General features: G+C 48.0%; 1 protein-coding gene across 1 annotated transcript in view; it reads right to left on the bottom strand.

Annotated features, from left to right (window-relative positions):
• Window positions 1–21,671, bottom strand: part of bmpr1ba (bone morphogenetic protein receptor, type IBa) — an 85,663-nt gene that overhangs the window by 29,921 nt on the left and 34,071 nt on the right. The window contains exon 3 of the mRNA XM_048984036.1: window positions 15,730–15,800. The gene's annotated coding sequence lies outside the window, so the exon portion shown is untranslated. The remainder of the gene's footprint in view (window positions 1–15,729; window positions 15,801–21,671) is intronic.

The following is a 21,671-nucleotide window of genomic DNA, read 5'->3' as shown; positions in this document are numbered from 1 at the left end:
GTTGTGAATCTTGAGCACCGTGGATTAATCTGTCCACCATCCAAGGAACTTGGAAACACACAAGACCTCACAATCTCTCGCTGGTGTTCCCTCACTGTAAAGTCATGGAGACTGCAGTGAATGGCTTGAGCACCAAAGTAAAAACACACTCAACACCAACTACCACATCCTCATCTTTGAGGTTTCTCTCCAGGAGTCCAGTAGCCCCATCGCATTGCTGACTGGGTCAGTCCTAAGCAGGAGATAATGGACCAGGAAGAACTGTGTGGTTGTCTCCTCCTCATCAGAGAAGCTTACAACAGAAGCCAGTCACAAGAATTGCAACCTCTTGCGCTATCTCTGCTACCTCGGAGCACACAAAACATCTCAATGACTTCTTCACCGTATATTTTGCCCAAGCAGTGGTATCAAAATTAAAATGACAAACATCCCTAAAGTGATATGAATCTGAAATGAGTGAGTTGTATGCCTTTCCCGATGCAGTACAACGCCAGGAAGCATTCAGCATCTGTAACTGAAAACGGAAAATGCCAAAAGCTGTGTGTTAAAATTCGGGATTCGAAATTAAATTCTATGTTAATATCGTTTCCCTCCGGTAAAAACAGTAATTATAGATCTATGAATATAATATTACACCCTAACAACGCTTCATGCTCTACACAATGATATATATGGTCATATATTGCATTTTTCTCCATTTAATTATGTGCATGTATTATGCTAAGTTTTCACTGATTAGCACTTAGCATATAAACAGACTCTTAAAAATGTAATAGTGTGAACTGCTTCCAGTCAAGAGGACAATAACAGAACAGAGTAAAAAGCCCAGAGGCTCTCTAAGGTAAACAGTGTAAATCTATAAGCTGAGCCCCCCCCCCCAAGTAGGGCCTTTTGGTTTGACACGAGACAGAACAGATGACCAACAGCTGCCTGATTACAATCCCACGTGTGGCAACTACTACCCACCTGGTCATGTGACCGGTACTCAGAAAGGGGCAGGGTTTGGGGAGGGCAAAGCTGAGAATTCTTTCTGAGGTGGGGTTTCGGCCTGCCCAGAGGCACGACGGGGGGTGGGTTACTGGCTCTCACATTTGTTCTCCTGGAAACCCGGCATCTTCAGTCCCACAGCGTCGCCCTTTAAGTCAAACCGAACGCAACGAAGCTGAACTCAGTATACAGCACTGAACCACAAGAAACACACATCGACAACCACATTTTTTTCCAATCGGCTAAAGCTACTATATAAGCAGCCTTCTGAATGATAAACAGCATAGAGCGCTGCTTGACCCCTGCCCACGTCAAAGGACCCCTGAGGCTGTCCAGTGTTTTGCCTAAGCCTCTTCTTTCGTTTTCAGTTCACACAAATCGCTCTGAACATCAGGTCCTGAAACTACTAAATCTAAACCAAGGTTTTGTTTCTTCGACTTTATGCTCAATTGGTTGGATTTGGGGCTTTTGGACCAGAAATGCCCAATGCTGCTGAACACACAGACCATCACTCAAACTGCGGAGCACCTAGGCCTCAAGCAGACCCCCTCACGCCTGCCCCAATGCGGCTCCTGACGAGTGGGGATGAGGAAGGCACTCATTACCGCACCCTGGGTCATACACACCATCAACTCATTGTTTACTCAGTTGCTGACAAGCATCAGTCCTCCCACCGCCTCCTTAAAGCCGCTGATCTCAAATCAGTATTTAAACATGATGGCCGCTGCCAGATTTAACATTATTTACTTAATAATCCATGCATTACTGGTGTCATTAATTCAGGTCTATAAATGTTATCAGCAAAGTGTTGGATCATGCAGTGTAAGCACCTCTCTATGGGGGAACCTCTCTATTGATCTCCTATTGTCCCTGTTATGAACACAGCTACAAGTGCTACAAAAAGCCACCGTCGCTGACAGGCTGCATCAGGGGCTACAGAAGAGGATCCGTGATCAAACAGATTAAAAACTGCGGGTTCTTTTATGCAGGGAGTCTCACGCATTCTGCCCATTCTGTTCATCGCCTGGTGCAACAGAAGCTAAAACTGGCCCCATGGTTTCTGGAAAGTTCTATCAGCATATGCCATCAAAAAACATTCCTTTATGAAGTACTGGACTGAGAGGAAGGGGCGGCATGGTGGTGCAGTGGTTAGCACTGTTGCCTCACACCTCTGGGACCCGGGTTCGAGTCTCCGCCTGGGTTACATGTGTGTGGAGTTTGCATGTTCTCCCCATGTCGTCGTGGGGTTTCCTCCGGGTACTCCGGTTTCCCCCCACAGTCCAAAACACGCTGAGGCTAATTGGAGTTACTAAATTGCCCGTAGGTGTGCATGTGTGAGTGAATGGTGTGTGAGTGTGCCCTGCGATGGGCTGGGTTGTTCCCTGCTCTGGACCCCCCACAACCCAGAAGGATAAGCGGTTTGGAAAATGGATAGGTAGATAGATGGATGGACTGTGAGGATTATAACCTCCACACTCCGCAAAAGCTCTTCACTCATTAACACAACATCTTTACATAAAGCTTTGAAAATCCTCAGTTTCCCATGAATCCTTTGCACCATAGTCCATAATGACGCGGCAGTGCTTCATGGGAATTGTATGAACCTGCCATGCATGGACCAATGTTCATTTTACCCAGTCTGAGTGATATTTGGTGTGGAGTCAGACCGCAGCAGCCGATATGAGCGGAACATAAAGCCATCTCAATATTTCCACTGAAATAGAAACTTAAAACAACACGAGGTCAGATGGCCTGGACATTATTTTTGGTTATTTCTTCATTCATGGCATATCTAAGCAAGTAACAATGTCTCTCCTGCCTGGAGTGTATGCTCTGGCTGCTGGGGGGAGGGGGGGGGTTGATGAGGATTCTGCTCAAATCTGCCCCCCAAATTGACTGGTGTTAGCTTGACCTCTCACCTTATCCAACCTGCTGTGTTCCAAAGAAGGAAGACAGAGTGGAAGTGAGTCGTAAACGGAGGCAGAAAAGAAAACTCTCATGTGCACAGAATGAAATGTGTGCCCTTTTGTTTCCGAAGGGCATGCAGACAGATTCTAATGTGCTGGGCACATGGAGCGCTGAGACACAACCTTGCAGGAGCCATGTATTAATGGGCTGATTAGGCTATGTGTAAAAATCCACCCATCCTTCTTCAAACCGCTTATTGTGGTCAGGGTTACCGGACGTGCAAACGTCATACATGTACAATCCGTGTTTATGACTTGCATTTGAGTGTCCCCTGGGTTCAGAGCCCCTTAGAGTGGTATATATCAGGCATGAGTCTCACATGAGATGATGGTACTACTGTGTGAAATCTCACACTCCGGCAGCAAATCCTGTGGGAAAACCAAAGATTGTGGGGAATTAAACTCTGCAGGTTCCGGCAGTTTCCAGGCCATTAACTAATCTCACTACGATAAACTTCAGACCTGCGCAGCTCAGAAACCCATTTATGAAGGCAGCACCTCACAGTGCCAGACACAGAGATGAAGTATGTAAAATAAACTGCTACCATTCCCAGAGCTCCTATTTGATTTCCAGAATGTAAAATCCTGTTCACTGTTTCACTGTTGTCTTCCCTTATCTGCTTTTTAAACTTTATCTATTTTCACTTTGTCAGTTTTGCCAGCGAACCTATTTTACATGAATACATCTGAACATACGTGTAAAAATATAAACCTGCAGTGAGACTCGCAGACACACTGACTGTATACAGACCGAGATGCAGAAAAACGAAAAGATTAGCAAATAGGCAGACACACAGAAACATATGGACACGGACATTGGTAGTAGGGGGGCTGACAAGGCAAGTGTATCGCCGATTCATATTTCAAAGGTATCGCTAGAGTCACGGTACAGCATTATTAACTTTTAAGTAGCAGACGCTTTTGCCAAACGCAACGTGCAAGTATGGTGAACTGCACACTACAAACACGCCATCGAGGAGTGAACTAGGCCTAAGTGTGGCTAAGCTGAGCTTGCAATAAATGCCCAGTTTCAAGTGCACTACTTAACAGTATTATAATGACAGGACAAAGCAGCAAGCGCCTATCACAGGACGTCAATGTGCTGGCCTAATGGTTAGGGAAGTGTGCTTGTAATTGAAAGATTGCTGGTTTGAATCCTCGACCAGCAAGCATATCGTCCACCCCAAGGCATAGGGAGGGAAAAGGCGCAGATATATGAATAGACTGTATACATACAAAATCACCCACAGAGACAGATATGTTGACAGCAGAAAGCCTGCAGACACAGATATAGAGACAGAGTTACCGACTTAGAAACAGAGATCCTTATGGATGTACAGACACGACCAGATATGTTGTCAGCAGACCATCGATATGCACTACAGAATTACAGAGACATACAAATGCTGAGAGACATGCACACGACCATTCAGAAATTCGGGGTCACTTAGAAATTTCCTTGTTTTCCATGAAAACACATGAAATGAGTCTGAATAGAAAATATAACTAAACAAATTTCAAATAGTCAACGACAAAGTTAAAAAAATAATCATTTTAAAATTAAAATGATAATTGTGTTCTTCAAACTTTGCCTTCGTCGAGGAGTTTTCCATTTGCAGCAATTACTGCCTTGTAGACCTTGGTCATTCTAGATCTCAGTTTGTTGAGGTAATCTGACGAGATTTCACCCTGTGCTTCTGGAAGCATCTCCCGGAAGCTGGATTGGCTTGATGGGCACTTCTTACATGCCATTTGTTCAAGCTACTTCCATAACAGTTCAACAGAGTTGAGATCTGGTGACTGTGTTGGCTGCTCCATTATACACAGAATACCAGCCGCCTGCTTCTTCCCTAAATAGTTTCTGCAGAGTTTGTAGCTGTGGTTACGTCACGGTCCTGATGTAGGACGAAATTGGCTCCAATTAAATGTCGTCTACAGTTTATGGCATGGTGTTGCAAAATGGAGTGATAACCATGGAGTGAGATCCATTATACCCTGTAGAAATCTTCCACTTTACCATCACCAAAGCAGGCCCAGACCATCACATTGTCTCCACCAAGCTTGGCAGATGTCGTCAAGCACTCCTCCAGCGTCTTTTCATTTGATCTGCTTCTCAGAACTTTCTTCTTTGTGATTCGAACACCTCAAACTTAGATTGGTCCATCCATCGCACTTTCCATTCCCCTGTCCACTGTCTGTGTTCCAGGGTTGGGGGCCATTCCGGAATGCATTTGTCAATTCCATTCCAAATCAGGAAATGGAACTGGTACGATGTGGCTTTTTCTTTGCAATTCTGCCAGCATCCCAGACATTCACTGATACTGAGACTGGTCTTTTGCAGATACTATTTAATGGAGTTGCCAGTTAAAGACCTATGAGACGTCTGTTTCTCAAACTACACGCTCTGATATATTTATCCTCCCTCTCCTCTTTCAGTTGAGGTTTGAGCCAGTTTGCGCTGCTCTGTGAAGGGAGCAGAACACAGCATTGTACGAGATCTTCAGTTTCTTGGCAATTTCTCGCATGGAATGCCCTTCATTTCTCAGAACAAGAACAGATTGGTGAGTTTCAGAAGAAAGTTCTTTGTTTCTGACCATTTTCAGCTTGTAATCGAACCCACAAGTGCTGATGCTCCAGATACGACAACTAGTGCACAGAAGGCCAGTTTTATTGCTGCTTTAATCAGTGCAACAATTTTCATCTGTGCTAATAGAATCACAAAAGGAGTTTATAATGATCAATTAACCTTTTAAAATGGTAAACTTGCATTAGCAAACACAACATTGCATTGGAACACAGGACTAATTGTTGCTGATAATGGGCCTCTGTACACCTATTGAGATATTCCATTAAAAAGCAGCCATTTCCAGCAATGATAGTCATTTGCAACATTAACAATGTCTACACAGTATTTATGATCATTCTGATGTTATTTTAATGGACGGAAGCAAGTAAATTTCTAAGTGACTCCAAACTTTTGAATGGTTGTGTACATACAAAGAGACAGACTGGTGTGGATACCTACAGATTTGGATAAACAGACATATAGACCAACAGAGACATACATGTGGATATGCATACAGGACAGACAGACATGTACATACAAACAGACAGACAGAGACAGACATCTGGCTATACAGACATGTAGATATACAGACAGACAGACAGAGACATAAGTTGCTAGACAGACAGGCATATGGCTATACAGACGGACATGTAGATATACAGACAGACATGCAAACAGACAGAGACAAATGTTGCTACAGACAGACATGTGGATATACAGACAGACATGCATACAGACAGACAGACATGTGGCTATACAGACAGACATGTGAATATACAGACAGACATGCATACACACAGACAGAGACAGACATGTTGCTATAGACAGACATGTGGATATACAGACAGACATGCATACAGACAGACAGACAGACAGACAGACAGACACAGACAGACAGACAGACAGACAGACAGACACAGACATGTTGCTATAGACAGACATGTGGATATACAGACAGACAGACATGCATACAGACAGACAGACACAGACATGTTGCTATAGACAGACATGTGGATATACAGACAGACAGACAGACATGCATACAGACAGACAGAGACAGACATGTTGCTATAGACAGACATGTGGATATACAGACAGACAGACATGCATACAGACAGACAGACAGACATGCATACAGACAGACAGAGACAGACATGTTGCTATAGACAGACATATGGATATACAGACAGACAGACAGACATGCATACAGACAGACAGAGACAGACATGTTGCTATAGACAGACGTGTGGATATACAGACAAACAGACAGACAGACAGACATGTATACAGACAGACATATGGCTATACAGACAGACATGTGGATATACAGAGAGATACTAGCTGCACGCTGGGTGTCCTTGCTTACCTGAGTACATTTCTTTACTAAAGATTAACTCAGACCCGTGCCTCAGTCTGTCTGGAAAAGCTGATCTTCCCATTTTAGTCTCTCTATACACAGTAAGGGGGGGGAGCTAATTCCTTTGACAGCTGCCTGACATGGGCTCAGGATTGGATCTCTGAAGGGCAAAGCCATTGGGGTACAGGTGCTGTCTGTAGCAAGGGAAACAAGGCTGGGGGGGAATGGTGAATGCTGAACCCCCCCCCCAACCCTGAACAAGAGGGGCCTTTTTCCGGTACCTCTTTTTGTTTATTTTGTATTTTCAACACCATTGCCCAGCGGGGTTGGGGGGCAGCTAGATTGACAGCCAAAACAACCTCACACGCCAGACCCATGCTGTGGATTCCACATGACCCCCCACCCCCATGCACACACACACACACACACACACACACACACACACATACATACTTGATGGCAGCAAAGACAAGCAAAGTCCCAGCACACCTCCCCCCCAACCCTATCTCTCCCCTTCCTGGTCCTCCACCTTCCCGAGAAGAAAATCTCGGCTGATTGCAAAACTGAAGAGGGGCAAATAAGAGTGCAGAGTGAGTGTGACCTTGAACCAGGAGCAGGACCTTCCAAACAGCCCCTGATTAGTGCTGGGTGTTTCCAAGGTAACTGAGAGCGGGAGATAAACCTGAACAGCTTCATAACTGAACAGGGTCACAGCACTGAATGAGGTCTCAGCACTGGAAGGGGCCTCGGAACTGAAGAGCATCTCAGCACTGATCGCCTTCTGGAACCTGAACACCGTCCTGGACCCGAATGAGGTCTCAGCACTGGAAGGGGCCTCGGAACTGAAGAGCGTCTCAGCACTGATCGCCTTCTGGGACCTGAACACCATCCTGGACCCGAATGAGGTCTCGGCACTGAAAGGGGCCTCGGAACTGAAGAGCGTCTCAGCACTGATCGCCTTCTGGGACCTGAACACCATCCTGGACCCGAATGAGGTCTCGGCACTGAAAGGGGCCTCGGAACTGAAGAGCGTCTCAGCACTGATCGCCTTCTGGAACCTGAACACCGTCCTGGAACCTGAACACCGTCCTGGACCCGAATGAGGTCTCGGCACTGAAAGGGGCCTCGGAACTGAAGAGCGTCTCAGCACTGATCGCCTTCTGGGACCTGAACACCATCCTGGACCCGAATGAGGTCTCGGCACTGAAAGGGGCCTCGGAACTGAAGAGCGTCTCAGCACTGATCGCCTTCTGGGACCTGAACACCGTCCTGGACCCGAATGAGGTCTCAGCACTGAAAGGGGCCTCGGAACTGAAGAGCATCTCAGCACTGATCGCCTTCTGGAACCTGAACACCGTCCTGGAACCTGAACACCGTCCTGGACCCGAATGAGGTCTCAGCACTGAAAGGGGCCTCGGAACTGAAGAGCGTCTCAGCACTGATCGCCTTCTGGAACCTGAACACCGTCCTGGACCCGAATGAGGTCTCAGCACTGAAAGGGGCCTCGGAACTGAAGAGCATCTCAGCACTGATCGCCTTCTGGAACCTGAACACCGTCCTGGAACCTGAACACCGTCCTGGACCCGAATGAGGTCTCAGCACTGAAAGGGGCCTCGGAACTGAAGAGCGTCTCAGCACTGATCACCTTCTGGGACCTGAACACCGTCCTGGACCCGAATGAGGTCTCAGCACTGGAGGGAGCCCTGGATCCTCACTGTGGTTTTACACGCGTCTGGTGGCTATGGAGATGACCACTTATAACAGTGAGCTCCTGTTCCAATCAAATTTATATCAGAATCACTATAATCAGGGATTGACAAAACCGGTTCACCTTTAAAAGCGATACGTGCAGCAATCAATTAAAGTAATAGTACAAATACGAATGTATTTTATGTGCATTTGCGCCGATATGACAAGAAATTACCGTGCATTTTTACCTCAATACCGCAAATAAATTATGATTTAGCATATAAAGGTTAAAATGCACAGTAATTTCTTGTCATATCGGTGCAAATGCACACCAAATATGTATGCATTCACGCTGTTAACACAATCGACTGCCGCACGTATCGCTTTTAAAGGTGAATGCGTACTTGCGTACTAGTTATGTCAATCACTGACTACAATAATCTGAATCACTGTAATACATAAAGCAGCTGGTTACTGAGGATCCTGTGTATTAATGACAAGCTGAAAAGTCATTAGCTGAAAAGATCACACAACTCCCCACAAATTTCTGCTGCCCTGTGTCTGTGGGGGGGCCATCCATCCGAGTGATTTACCATCCTGTTATTACAGGCACTTGCCGAAACATATAGGCTCAGCTGCTGTCCAAAGCACCAGGACGTAAACCAATCAAAGTGGTCCGCTGCAGGACCCAAAATATGGGTGGGCTGCAGCTGCCCGTGACACTGCCTGACCTCATGTGGGGGGGTCTGTTAGAAAGAAAGAAAGAAAGAAAGAAAGAAAGAAAGAAAGAAAGAAAGAAAGAAAGAAAGAAAGAAAGAAAGAACTCAAAAATGTTACTGTCACTGGAATTACTCTATACACGTTTTCAATGATATTATTCAAGTTGACATTTACCATAGTATTATCTAATTATCCATGCATTAATAACAGTTAATTAGTAACACAGAAGCGCTACACTACAGACAGCTGGCTGAAATAACCATGACAGTAACAGTCGTAGTACTGGAATTAATAATGCTAGTGAGTATTAATGAGTACTAATTAAAGTACTAATGAGTTGTAATTAGAGTATTAATTAGTTCTAATGGGAGTACTAATGAGTACTAATGATGGAGGGAAGCAACATGAGCAGGAATGGCTGACTGGCTAGAGTAAGCAGGAGTAACAGGAGAAGTAGCAGTAACACTAGAGTAGGAGTACAGTAGAAGAATCTATAGTATTAAAAGCAACACTACTGGCAATAATAACAGCGGAACCAGAGGACAGCAGGCAATGCAAGCTACACCCTGGGCTTACGCCTATGATAACCGGGCCCCCATCAAACCTCTCATTAAACCCATGAAGCCAAAAATGCCCCCCCCCGCACCCCCACTCCTCTCCAGGATACAAAACTAAGCAGGACAGGAGCACTCAGCTGAGGGACCACAATTCAGCCACCAGGCACTTGGCATGTGACAGTGTCTGATTGACTGGGGGGAGCAAAGTGCTTCTTCAGTGAAAACACAAAGCTTTTCATGAAAGGACCAGCTTTCTCAAAAAGCTGGAGACAGAAAGAGAGGATGGACAGAAGGGCCGGGGGCCTAATTACGGGGGCGGGGGGCACCGTACTGCCCTGCAAACCCTCACTGACCCCCGCACCTGTCTGAGTGCATTAATCTGCAAATGCACGCCGCTCAACCCCGTCCTGCCACATCAAGATCCCTCTGAACGGAGCATCTTCCGGAGGTGACAACCCCCAACATGGCACCCTGTGGCCATGGTGACAATACTGAGCGCCTTTGCTTTGGGACGCTGGTCCCTACAGCTACTTGGGCAGGAGGTGACAGGAAGCCCACAGTCCCACTCGGTCGTCCCCAGGCTGCCTGTCCCTGCACACGGGTTTAAGTGCCTGTTGTGGCTCCGCCCCTTGGCACACGAATTAGCCAGCCCCCCCTTTGTAAGACCACCCAGCCCGAGCACGGGTAGGCAGGTGCAGTGCCATAGGTTCACACCCCTCCAACCTCCATGTTTTGCTCCACATAAACAAAGGGAATACACAGAGCGCTAACGAGGATTAGCGCAACGCCAGGCAACAGCTGGCTCTCCGCCCCAATTAGGGCTTACAATAAAAAAGCAAAAAATAACGATGTGCCAATTACCTGTATGTCCAGAGGGAAGAAAGGGACCAATCAGGAAAGAAAAAGGGGGGGGGGGGAAGGGTATCAGTGCTCAGACCTGGCGGACGATGAGGAGGAGATGTTGGGCTTGTGCAAAAACAGAGCAGAGTGTTTGACTGGCTCCCTCGGTGAGACTGTGACAGTGACAGGGGTTGAAGAGGACATGTGCTTACAAGCTGGGGGGGGCGCACATACACACACACACACACACACACACACACACACACACACACACACACACACACACACACACACACTAACGAGCCTGTGGAAGGAGGGTGACTTCGCGGAGGACGGACTCTCAGCTGCTACCGATGATGTGGAGTGATGCATTATGGGCCAGCAGATATAACGACCAAACAAGTGGTCAAGCAAGTCAGATGTGCTTATGAGGCAGCAATAAATAATGCATAATAATGACCAGATACATTTTGATTTCCTTAGTACCTTTGTTGGTTGTTAAAGGCTATTCAGTCATGGCACACTGGACATTACCACAATGCAACACTGTTCTTACATAAAATAATGTTTATGCTGTACATGAGACGACAAAGGCATTAGTTACAAGGTTGGCATTTCACTACACAGATGTACAGTGAATGTTTATGTAAGAAAACTTCAAAAACTGTAAAACTGAATCAATATTTGCTTATGTGTCTACAGCACATCTGCTAGCATATACAAAAGCGTTAAACACAGCGTTTTCTCTTGCCAGGGTATTAGCACTTTCTCTCTCCCGCTCGTATAATTTCGCACTTGAGACAGAGGTAGAGAGAGAGGGTGTCTGCATTTGGCTATGAATCTCTTCAGTTTGTTCAGCTCGTTTATATCGTGCCAGGTTTCCGAGAACGCCCTCTAGAGGTAACGGGGGAAGCTGGTTGGAAAATGGAACTCGGAGCCAAGTCCCACTCGGGAGATCCAACTTCAGCGGGAGAAGCATCTGCCGTCCAAATAAATACACATGTTCAACTCATAAAACTCTTTTGGACTGTCGCTGGTGAAGAGACGACCTTTGACCTTTGAACTTTTGCATGATGTACTGTTTCAGCATCTACATTCATATATATTTTTTAAATATTTAACCAGGTAATTTAATTTGGCCGTTACAAGTAAGCTGATATTTGTTTATTTCAACACCTTTTGAACCTGCCTTCCAATTGCAGTTGCTGAATTCTCTTTTTTGGTTTTCCAAACATTGTCAGAATTCACAAACACCCCAAGCTTGACCCCGTCCCTGAGGTCTGGCTTCTCGCCCCAGTCAAAAATCAAACAATAACTGCCGTTTTTATCCAAGAAAGAGTCCGATGACAATCAGCCTCAGACTCTGAATCTGTCCCAGATTCTGTACACAAAGCACTAAACTTTCAACACGATGATTTTGGCTTGCTGTGAATTATACAACTTCCCTTAAAATTTATTAAGTAGGCAAATAATGACAGTACTGTACAACCCTGATCAGAGTAAGAGGTTAGAAGAAGGATGGATGGAAATAGTTACACTGTGTTAATATGGACTATAAGCCTGTTATTCCTATTTTCAATGCTTACTTCAGTCTTAGACATTTCAAATGTCTGTAATAACACTGTCGATGTGTGTATGGCTGCATGACAGACTACTGACAGTGTTTATAATGAAGAAACCTTGTCTGTGGTAATGTCTGTATTTTCTAATGCTGCAGTCACATTGGGTGGGTAAATTACTAGAGTACCATATATATTCTAGTCTGAATTCTCTTAATGAGAAAAATTACCAGCTCACTAACGTCTTTCAATGCAAAAATAGTCGAAAGGGCAAAATCAGGGAAGCCTCACGGGAACAGAGATCCGGGGTCACGGAAAGGAAAGGATTCTGGCAAATGGAATAACCAGATGTCTGCATGAACTTCCTGAAGAAACAAAGGAGAGCATCAGACACCGGAACACAAAAGTCAAAATGGGGCCCATCGCAGTGTTTAATACATATTCACACCAGAAAGCAAAACACACAAGGCAGAATGAGGTCCAACTGTGTGTTTAATTCTTATTCACACAAGGATTTGAAACACAAAAGCCGGAATGAGGTCCATCTTAGTGTTTAATTCATATTCACACGAGGAACTAGAACACGCAAACTGGAATGAGGTCTATCTGTGTGTTTAATTCATATTCACACCAGGATTTGAAACACAAAGGCCGGAATGAGGTCCATCTTAGTGTTTAATTCATATTCACACGAGGAACTAGAACACGCAAGCTGGAGTGAGGTCCATCTGTGTGTTTAATTCATATTCACACCAGGATTTGAAACACAAAGGCCGGAATGAGGTCCATCTTAGTGTTTAATTCATATTCACACGAGGAACTAGAACACGCAAGCTGGAGTGAGGTCCATCTGTGTGTTTAATTCATATTCACACCAGGATTTGAAATACAAAAGCCGGAATGAGGTCTGTCTCAGTGTTTAATTCATAATCATACCAGGAACCAAAATACACAAGGCAGAATGAGATCCATTTGTGTGTTTAATTCATATTCACACCAGAATCTAGAACACGCAAGCTGGAATGAGGTCCATCTGTGTGTTTAATTCATATTCACACCAGGATTTGAAACACAAAAGCCGAAATGAGATCTGTCTCAGTATTTAATTCATATTCACACGAGGAACTAGAACATACAAGCCAGAATGAGGTCCATCTGTGTGTTTAATTCATATTTACACCAGGAACCAAAATACACAAGGCAGAATGAGATCCATTTGTGTGTTTAATTGATATTCACACCAGGAACCAGAACATGTGGGTTAGCAAAGTAAAGGGGACCCTCCTCGGAGACCCCGTACTGAAAAAAGCGTGTGACAGACCAGCAGCCCGGTGACTAGTGATGCTACCTCAGACTTTACTCTGTGCTGGTACAGAGTGACACATCTCTTTTTCCTCACAGTACTAGTGTCATTCAACAAGGGCGAATTCGGGGGGGGGGCAGGGCTGGGATCAGAGGGCGAGGCTGTCACACACAATGGAGGGAACGGCATGACTGCCCCCCAACCAGGTGCGGGGGGTCACAGCGAGTGCCATCAGCCGCGCTTCAGCTGCCAAACATAGCGCAGCCACTGTTGAGTTCTGCCCCCCCGCCCACCTCTAAAGCCTCCCCACCCTGCGCCTCTCCTAGGGCCCCAAGGCCACACAATCTGTGGGCTCTCGCTGGCCGCCGGGGATGGCTGGACACAGGACCTGTGTCATTCAGCGAGCAGAACACAGGGGGCCCGCTTCATGTGCACTGGCCCACCGGTGCTCATTGAACCGTCCTGCCTACATCAGAGGGGGGCCCCATGGCCCAAGCAGAACACAGGTAAGCCGAGAGCGTGACAGCGACCTCTGATCCTTAGCGCGGCCTGTTCCAGTGCTGTAAGTAAACCGCGGTGACATCCAGTCTACATGAAATCAGATCGCAATCTCCTGTTGGTCCTTCCAACATAGCTAGATGCTCTCAAGCAGCTAAGATCATCACAGGTGACCACGATAATTTATGAAAATGCTACCAGAAGGGCCACGAGACCAAAACCCACTTAGTCCAGAGGATACGTTTTTGAGAACATTTCTGTGGACTTTGGTGAGTTTAACAACAGTTCTTCATTGGATTACACAAGGACTGAGTGAGTTCTGGAATCTTTTTCCTCAGTGTTCTCTTCCCTGTCCTCTCGAACCCATACCCATGTGTTGATTTGGGCAGAGATCTACAGCTGTGCATCATCCAAGAGGAATTAGCGTAGTTCTTTTGCACACACTCGTGAACGCGGCACGGGGACAGTACTGCAACGTCTGCTCGACAGAAGGGAGTCACTTGATGAACGAGCTCAGTGCTTCTGTTTCTCCTGCCTTAAGTGGACACTTCTTGCCGGATTTGTATGCTTTTTTCATAATAAATGCCGTTGATACATGGAATGACTTACAGAGATATGCAGCGGTACCCGTCAGAGGGGCCCCCACTGCACAGGGATAGGCCGATTCCTCCACAGACTCCGAGTCAAACGTTTAATGAGTTCCACGTCACGCTCTTTCTCCATGGATATTAATCTCGCCTCCTGCGTATAGAGAGCGCCTTCTTCAACGTTTCCTTAAATACAGGCGAGGTCCCGTGTTTGGACATAAATCTGTCAGTGCTGCCCCGGTGTTGACTAATGGTGTGTTTAAAAGCCTCCCAATTAATGTTTAATATCACACACTCTGAATTTACGGCCACACTGCAGACTTCACCGAGATGCCCCAGTCATCCAACTTTGGGAATTTTACTACCTGCTTTGGCTAGCGGCAGATCCCGCCCTTCAAAGGAGAAACAAATGGCTCACAGAAAACTGGGGGGGGGGGGGCAGGGGCTTCAGTGAACGGCCCCATACACGCTTTCTAGGGAAGACCCTCCTGCAGACAGAGAGAGAAGGGGCTTTTTATCCCTGCAGCCCGGGAGCAAGTTAAACCCCCCCATCTTTTGGGGCTGGAGACAGAAAGCTCTTGGCGGAATACAGAACCTCCACAATCCCACAATGCAATGGAGCGGGACAGCTACCAAGAGGCAGGCTTGCAGGAACACATGCTCTGGTAGATGGGATAATATGCAAGCTGTAGGCCACCATCGACTCTGCGTAATGGAAAAGCAGAAGATGTCATTTACTAGATAAGTATTTCTCATTCTTCTTTTTGGACCTGTTCACCAGTTGCACCCGCACCCCCAGCCCCATGCCCCCCCCCCCCCACCAGATCACATCAGGTGTCTCCAGAGCCCGCAGGCAGCACGGCCGACAGGAGCTCAAAGCTGTAGAATATTTTAGCACCTGTGTGTAAACGAGGCCCCAGTGAGGCTCAGAGGCTTGTTTATTTAGACAGAGGGGCTTTAATGAGAACAGCAGGAGGTGCAGAGGCCGGCCTGTTTATCGGAGCGAGGCCTGTCCCTGTCACTCCGTCCCAGCTTGTCCCCGACACACGTCGTTTCAGCTGCCCGCCCTGTCCCCTGTCCTCGCCCGACACCGACTCACCTCCGAGTCGCAGAGTTGCTCAGAAACTCAGGGCTTGATTATGGTCAGCCATTCATCCATGTCTTGCGATCCTGGTGAGCAAGAGAAACACATATTAGAAGGTAATCTGGGGCTAAACAGCAGCCAAAATGAGCGTGACAAACATCACCTCGAATAAACTAGCTTCCGGAATTCTCATTCAGTACAGCAGATGTCTGCAAAAAAGTCTTTACCCAGGCATTAGCCGGTCTGGCTTGGTGCATGAGAGAGACATGCCGCGTGTTTAACATATGGGGCGTGAACCTTCTCCCGGTGATTAGAAAGCTGCATTAAAACTGAATCAGGGGATGAACAGCGTCTGTGCTTCACACTGTTGCCATTTTTAAACTGTGCTGAGGCTTTGTGGGGCCAGGAGACAATGGAAAAACAGAAACGCCAGGCTGGAACAAAAGGCGAGCGACGCAGGGCATTGTGGGAGAGCATCAGCGGGGAATTCGAACCCAGAAGGTGCCGGAATGGAGCGGATTCATGAGGCCAAGCCTGCTTCTGTACACATGGTGTGTGGCGGTGATTCAGACAGACATTCCAGGGCTAAAGACACATTTACATAGTGCAAAAAAAAATTCCTGTTCAATTATCAATAATTTAATGGGAGGGGAGACAGAGGAAGGACTTCTACCTAAAATAATGTACATTTCACATGAGACAAACAATGAACAATGAGTCTGCATGCCACACTTTATTTTTATGGGGTGGGGAGGGACTTATATACATACAACACTGGGTTTGAACCCCCCTGAAGTTTTTTTGTTACCGATCAGGCAAGTCACGGGAGTTTGAAGCCCCTTGGTCAACGAAATCAATAGAAGGAGCCCCACCTACAGTCGGCAAAACCTACTGAGCCCCTCCTTCATCAGGCAACATCCACCAAGAGGGACCTACCGCAGGACTGCTGCACACCTCACAGTGTGCCGGCTGTGGGTCTGCACCTAGCAGACACTTTTATACAAAGTGAAATACATTTTTTTCATCAGACTTGGTGGTTAAGAGTCTTGTCCTCGGGTCCAATAGTGACATCACATCGCCGACCCTGGGAACTGAACTGATGACCTCCCGGTCATCGGGACAGAATCCTAACCCACAGAGCCGCACGACACCTAAATGAGAGACGTGCCTGGTCGCACTCGTGTGCGGGAGGACCACCGAAAGTCACAGAACACACAGGAGGCCGCGGGATGGCGAGAAGCACACAAAAGCTGGTCTGTCGGGCCGATGCGGGTCTGGAAAATAACAAATGGGCTCAGTGCTGGTGACACACACACACACACACACACACACACACACACACACACACACACACGGCATGATACACACACGCAAACACTAACATTTCTGTTGCTAAGGGTGGGGGTATTCAGCCGGCTGACTCATGTTAAAGGGCTTTGTTCCCCAAAAGGCTTCACTTCTTCATAAAAAAAAGGCTGGAAATATAAATAGAGTCATGAAGTCACACGTAAGGTACGAACTGCGCAGGCGCAACTCAATGTGCCGAGGAGCCGTGGACCAAAGCAGCCACACTACAGACAGCACACTGCGCAGCCGCAGGCCCAGCTCAATCCGTCGAAGAGCCGTGGACCAAAGCAGCCACACTACAGGCAGCAGACTGCGCAGCCGCAGGCCCAGCTCAATCCGTCGAAGAGCCGTGGACCAAAGCAGCCACACTACAGGCAGCAGACTGCGCAGCCGCAGGCCCAGCTCAATCCGTCGAAGAGCCGTGGACCAAAGCAGCCACACTACAGGCAGTAGACTGCGCAGCCGCAGGCCCAGCTCAATGCGTCGAAGAGCCGTGGACCAAAGCAGCCACACTACAGACAGCACACTGCGCAGCCGCAGGCCCAGCTCAATGCGTCGACCAAAGCAGCCACACTACAGACAGCACACTGTGCAGCTGCAGGCCCAGCTCAATGCGTCGAAGAGCCGTGAACCAAAGCAGCCACACTACAGGCAGTAGACTGCGCAGCCGCAGGCCCAGCTCAATGCGTCGAAGAGCCGTGGACCAAAGCAGCCACACTACAGGCAGTAGACTGCGCAGCCGCAGGCCCAGCTCAATGCGTCGAAGAGCCGTGGACCAAAGCAGCCACACTACAGACAGCACACTGCGCAGCCGCAGGCCCAGCTCAATGCGTCGACCAAAGCAGCCACACTACAGACAGCACACTGTGCAGCTGCAGGCCCAGCTCAATGCGTCGAAGAGCCGTGAACCAAAGCAGCCACACTACAGGCAGCAGACTGCGCAGCCGCAGGCCCAACAATGCACCGAGGTGCCGTGAACCAAAGCAGCCACACTACAGACAGCAGACTGTGGAGACCAGGGTTCTTGGAAAATACAGCGTTACCTACAACCCCCATGGGGCACGTGGACCCTTACAGACAGGGGCTCTGCAGAGAACAACTTACTTTAAAGACCCAAAATGTGACACAAACAGAGTTCCTTAAATATCTACAGTTTCATTGTACAGGGATAACAAAGACGTTCTATTCGGCCAGGTAAGGCTGGTGTCCTTCAGAGACACACCCATGGCTTGAACACACATCCACTTTTCCAAGCCACGTGCAGATTCCAAACAAATCACACACGAAGAAAAGTTATCGGCAGCCTCCTGACAGCTGCTTCGAAGATGATATCATCATCCAGTTTTTATGACCCTCGCACGCACACACACACATGCAGAGTGTCCGTCACGCCGAGAAGCAAACTGCCTGCATCCTGGCCAGCATGGAGAATCACTGGAGAGGCTGGACGTAGACAGAGCTGGACGTCTGACCAGGCCCAGCAGACGCCGGGCTGCAGGCCCCGTCTCCTCGCGTCCGTATGTCTCCAAGCGACACACTCGCCGGTCCTGGCAGACTGCGTGGAAACGGCCGCGTCGCTTTTCCAGTGAGCGTCAGCGTGTTCGCGTGCAGGACCCTGGAAGCCCTCGCCTGTATTACAGAAGAGCTCTTCTTGTGAACGGCGTGACCCTGTCGGAACTCATTACGCGTAGACGCGGGCCATAAACACTGCTCGCTGTTCTATGTATGTACGTCTTTATGGGCCTCAGAGTGAGCCGATACACCCAGAACGTGCTTCACATCGCCTCTCTGCCACATCTACCACAGGTAGAACCTGGTCTATTAAACTCCACAAACGGGACACCAACAAAATACAAAAAAAGCATGGAGTACACCTAATAGCCAGCAGGTGGTGTAATGGTTAAATAAATGGACTCCAATGCTAGATTTAGGAACAGGTTTGAAGGTCATTTTGGAAAAGAACATCACATCTTTACCTGAAACTACTAAATTTCTTCGTTGTCCCAGCTGAACACAGGAGATCTCAAAGTAATTTCATTTCATTATTTCAACAAGGAAGTTCTTAACTTAGCATATGTAAAGAAATATATTGCTGCTAAATTTGGACAATTATCCAGTAAGTTACAAGGTTCAAAGTCAAAGACATGCTGCCTCATCCTCGGTCAGAGCAGAGCAGAGCCGCAGAGGCTGAATCGGGCCCTTTGTCGGGCCCTGCATGGCACGCGGGGGCCAGGCGAGGGAGTGGCGCTGAGTCACAGGGAGGCACTGAATGCATTAGTGAAATTGTGTTTGGCTAAATCTTATCAGATGAGCGTCATTTGCAAGGAAAACGCACAACGGCTGGTGGCCAAGAAGGTGATGCGACTGTGTTCTAAAATGGGCTGCCAAACCACATCCCAACATCAGATTCCCTCTCAACCTTTAAGGAAGGCCTCAAGACCCTTGTTCCAGAAGCACCTCTCCTAGCTTGATACCGCTCCCCAGTGTGTTCCTGAATGTTCTGATTTGAAAAGCTGCCTTAGCTTCTTGCTGTGTTCCAACGATGCTGAATAGCTCTTGCCTTGATCCTGCTTACACTTGTAACTTGGCATTCAATGTAAGCTCATCCTAGCTGCACTTATGCCCAGCGGAGTCCTTGACAGCTGTGTGCATGTTTACGTGCCTCACTTGTACGTCACATTGGCAAAAGCATCTGCTAAATTAAGGCAAACGTGGATCATTTACTGCTGTGATTGATTATCCAGAAAACAGCACCCCCCCTCCTCCAGAATGCCCCCTACAGGAGTGTTGAAGTACTGCCTGCGGCTTCACAGGAATCCTACCTACCTGTCCTCTTTGGACCAGCACCTGGACCCCCTCCCTCAATAAGCCAGATTAGCATCTCCGCTCACCTGCAAGTCGTAAATCAGCCATAAAAGGTAAAGGCGCTTAAAAGGGATCCCAGATAAGCAAGGATTAACCTGAGGCTACGGCATGTGGGGATGTAACATAGCACCAATGGTGTGCCGTACAGTCGGAGTCTGTTTGAAAGGTCAGCCAGAAGAGGGCGCTCATCTTAACCCCTGTAGGCCATGACGGGGTCTCTCATGGCTGCCAGGGCATCTAGCGGGGAACAGAGAAGCTGGTCAATGCTGAAAAATGGGCCTCTCTGAGGAGAATGTTCCAGACTGGGGGCCACCGCGGGCGTCTCGGAGGCCGAGCGACGGCTCGCTGTGGGGAGGGGTCAAAGCAGCACTGGCTGGTTCGTGTGACGGAGGATGAACTCGCAAAAGGCCCCCGCACACCCCTGTATGCAGGTCCATGCCAAACCACAGACTACACGCAGACGTCCCTCTGAACTACAGACAGGAAAGGGCCACAGGCAGCCGGCCCACAAACCGGCCCCCTCCCTCAGAGGGACATCACCTTATGGGGGAGGAGGGGGGGGGCACGCACACAAACAGATACACAAACACACACATGCGGCGAGAGAGACGCCATAAGCGATATACACCATGTGTCCATGCGACACGGACCATGAGCTTAAGATGGTTACAGAATCATGGCCAAAATAATGGATGTTCAGATCTGAGGAGGTAAACACTGTTGTCTCCATGAACCCTGACCTCAGCCACAGTGACGTATATTACAGCACAGCCAGGGTGCATCACAAGAGCGAGTCTTTATACTTAAACCCACAATCCGTCTCCTTCACAACCCAGTGTGAGTTATCTTGCAAAACAGAGAAAACTCGGGAAAAAATCCTATTAAACTTCCCGGTATTAAAACATGCAAAAAAAAGAGGCTTTTTCTGCCATCAGTCGCATGCATGCGTGAAGCACGTCACAGTCCTATTCTGCGAAGACCACGAGGGTGTAACCGGGCCTCCGGAGGGGTCCAGAGACTCAAGGAAATCATCAAAAATCCAGTTGTGCACCAGCCAGTATGTGTCTCGACTTACAATTCACCTTTTCTCCTCTCCTAACCACAGATGTTCCAGTGGCACCCCCACAGGTGTCCCTCTGCCGATGCCAAAAACAAAAAGTCACACAAAGTCGGCTGTGGGCCTTGGGGAAAAGCGTGAGGTTCCCCGCTGCTGTTTTTCGGCAGGTTTGTTGGTCCTGATACCAGCGCGGGACCTTAGCTGCTAGGCCGGAAAAAAAGGGGATGGCAGGAGCAGACAACAGGACAAAGGCAGTGCGGGGGGGGGGGTAGCAGCCCGGAATGAACCCCTCATCAGACTGCGGGATCCTCAGCCCAGAGCAGTTCACTCACATGGTAATGATGAGTAAACTGACCTTCCCCGGTGACCCTCCCAGATGGAAAAAAACGTGTTATTTAGGATTTCATTTTAAATTCGTCTTTGATGTGAAACATTTTTGTCGGATCCAGAACTGCTGTACGCTGCTGGGACTGGGATGATCCTTCATTCTTCAGTCCTTGGGACCTGCACAATAGGAATAGCCAGCTCGGGACCCACCCATTGGGGACCTGCCCACTCAGGAATAGCCCACTTGGGACTCGCCCACTAGGGACCCGCCCACTTGGGAATAACCTGCTTGGGACCCGCCCACCCAGGAATAGCCTGCTTGGGACCTGCCAACCTGGCACCCGCCCACTAAGGACCCGCC

This window comes from Brienomyrus brachyistius, chromosome 2 (genome assembly GCF_023856365.1).
Source record: "Brienomyrus brachyistius isolate T26 chromosome 2, BBRACH_0.4, whole genome shotgun sequence".
NCBI lineage: Eukaryota > Metazoa > Chordata > Actinopteri > Osteoglossiformes > Mormyridae > Brienomyrus > Brienomyrus brachyistius.
This window is presented reverse-complemented; position numbering and strand designations above follow the sequence as displayed.